At 36.0% G+C, this 2977-nt stretch overlaps 1 long non-coding RNA gene across 1 annotated transcript; it reads left to right on the top strand.

The window, feature by feature from the left end:
- Positions 1-988: 988 nt before the first annotated feature.
- LOC102247936 lies at positions 989-2977 on the top strand. Its single transcript, XR_313607.2, has 2 exons — positions 989-1891; positions 2948-2977. It is a non-coding gene; the product is annotated as an uncharacterized LOC102247936 (long non-coding RNA).

The following is a 2977-nucleotide window of genomic DNA, read 5'->3' as shown; positions in this document are numbered from 1 at the left end:
GTAATACTTTCAACAATAAAGATGTTTTTAAACACTCTGAAAAGACCTGTACTAGGAGTTTTTAGAGGATTCAACCCCCAGTCTCATCTCTGCCTCTGACTAGCATGAGATCATGGCAAGTCATTGAACTTCTTTGAGTCTCAGTTTTCTCGTCTATATAATGAGGCAATAATCCCACTGGTTTCATGCAAAAGTAACAATCCTCTTCTGAAGGTGTGCTCACAGGTTCTGCCACCTTTGGTACCTAGAGTTTTTTAGTTTCCTCTTACTCTGCAGTCTAGTCTCACATTTTGCTTTCCTATTGTCTTGGTAGCTCTCAGTCCTTTTGCCCCAACTCCAAGCACAGGAACAGCATGCCCTGAGAAAAAAGAGAGCTGCCTCTACTCCCTCTCTTAGCCAGCTGTCTTCCAGGGGCAAGCTACCTGGCAGTGGGAGCCAGTGAACACATGTACAGACAAGACATCCAGGATCTGTGCCGGGCCTGTAATAGAGTAACGGGTCATTTTTGGTAATCTCAAGGAACCTACCTTTGCATAGAAAGAATATAGAGAGCTACTTTTATTTTTAAAACTCAATCCTCAATTTGTTAAAGGTACAAACTTTAAAGTCTAGGTCTTCCTTAAACTTTTAAGTTCAATTTAGATATATTATTACTCTTTATTGGCTCCTTCTTCATTGTCATCTTAGTAGGTGGTAGTCAGCCCTATTCAGTGATTACCTCTTGAGCACTTACTATATATTGGGCATGCAGGTGGCGAGAGAGCCATAAAATTACAAAATTGTGTGCAGTAGGGACAAGCATTATTAACAATATTGGTCTGAAATAATTTCTGTTGGGTTTATAGATTCGGTCTTGTAGCTTAAATATGTATTTATCTGCATAGTTTTTTAGATGAAGCCATCTATTCACTAAGGACTCAGGGTTAGACTGCTGCCTAGTTTCCCAGTTTCTGCCTGTTAGAGCCATAAAATTACAAAATTGTGTGCAGTAGGGACAAGCATTATTAACAATATTGGTCTGAAATAATTTCTGTTGGGTTTATAGATTCGGTCTTGTAGCTTAAATATGTATTTATCTGCATAATTTTTTAGATGAAGCCATCTATTCACTAAGGACTCAGGGTTAGACTGCTGCCTAGTTTCCCAGTTTCTGTCTGCTTACTCTCATATCCAAGATGAATAGTGTGATCTCTTAGGTGTCCTAATTTTATTACTCTGATGTAGTTAAATAATAGTTTAGGAGGGAAATAAAGAAAGTATGAAGATACTCTTAATAAAGTATTTTGAAAGGAGCAAAGGCTAGTAAGTTAGCCACTCCTGGGTTCAAATCGTGGCTCTGCCTGTTAATAATCCATGAGTTCGAGCACGTAACCTAAATTCTGTGAGTGTTGCCTTTTCCATAAAATTTATTTTCCCCAGAGGCAGGGATCAATGATGTGCTTCAAGCATCTGGTACCATGTTTGGCCCATAATGCTCAATAAATGGCAGTGGGATACTTGAGACTACCTTAAATGTAAATAATTTTAACAAATTATTTTCAGAAGCTAATAATTCAGCTAGCATTTTTTATAACCATTAGTAAGACTTTTGTAGTCTAAGTTTAAATCTTTTCATACGTTAATTTAGTAGATCTTTGAGGTATATTTTCTCAAGGGTCGGGTGTTAACAGAGGTGAAATTGGCTTTTTCAGTCTCAGACTTTTCAGTCTCTGATAGTGGCTTTATATTAAAGTAGCAACCTCTGGACTTTCTAATTTAGGACATGGAAAAAGAAATCAGTAACGCCCTGGGCCATGGCCCACAGGATGAGATCCTAAGTAGTGCTTTCAAATTGCGCATCACTCGAGGGGACATCCAGACCCTGAGGAACTTTCACTGGCTCAATGATGAAGTAAGTTATGCTTGACCAGTTACTATCCATAACCATAGTGGTATCTACCCAATTATAAGGGGTTGGTAAAGCAACTTTTAGTTTAATCTACTACAAAAGCATCTTGGACTTGAGAGAGATGGTTCATTCTGATTGTTTGCTGCCTTTAATTGGCATTATTTCCCTGTTCTCCATCTGTGCTTCACTTCATCCACCACTTCATTCACTAGTCTTTATTGATGTTTTTATAAACCCTAGGTGCAGCTGATGAATGGAAGAAAGCAGCAAGTGATATTTTTATAGGAGCTGTTTTAATTTTTAAAATAAAGGGATATATTGATCACTATATGTACACTATATGTCTTTTTCTTTATTTCATTTGAGTGATAACTGCAAAAATTCACCTAATTGTCATCTTGTGTCCTTACATATTTAGCTAAAGCTAGCTTTTAATTCTTGCCAATTTTCTAGTTGGTCCTTTACCCAACTGCTCAGTCCCTACATTTTCTTTCTTTGCCTTCCTTCCTGCCCACCCTCCCATGACTACTGACTATATATAAACAAATTCTTGTAATACTAGTATGTTTTATTTCACATGATAATTTAACATGTTTATTACATAAAATTTAGAAAATACAGGAAAAATGAAAGAAGTGCCACCACTAAAAAATTAATAAAATATTAATGTTTTGGTATATTTCCTTTGAGTTAATATTTTAAAATTGAGGTATAATTTATATATAGCAAAATTTACTTCCATTTAATATTTCTGCATATTTTTGTGTGATACGGTTACATACTCCTTTTCATTATTGCAGACTTCCTTCTTGAGTTCCTTCTCTTGACTCTTACTAATATGTCTCAAAAGTATAATTTCATTCCTTTTTAGTTCCTCCCATTTTATACTGATTATTTTTATATTTCATCTTCTGCCATGGAGAGTTCTTTTATCTCCTTCTCTGGTACCTTCCCTTCGCTAGGCTTCTTACCGTCTAATGAATCTGAATTCAATTAGGTTAGAAACTTAGTTTTGATAATGTACTTGCCGTGTTCCAATGCTTACTCTTGGCATTACAGGTCATTAATTTTTACATGAATCTTCTCGTG

This window comes from Myotis brandtii, unplaced genomic scaffold (assembly GCF_000412655.1).
Source record: "Myotis brandtii unplaced genomic scaffold, ASM41265v1 scaffold23211, whole genome shotgun sequence".
In the NCBI taxonomy this organism is placed as follows: Eukaryota; Metazoa; Chordata; class Mammalia; order Chiroptera; family Vespertilionidae; genus Myotis; species Myotis brandtii.
This window is presented reverse-complemented; position numbering and strand designations above follow the sequence as displayed.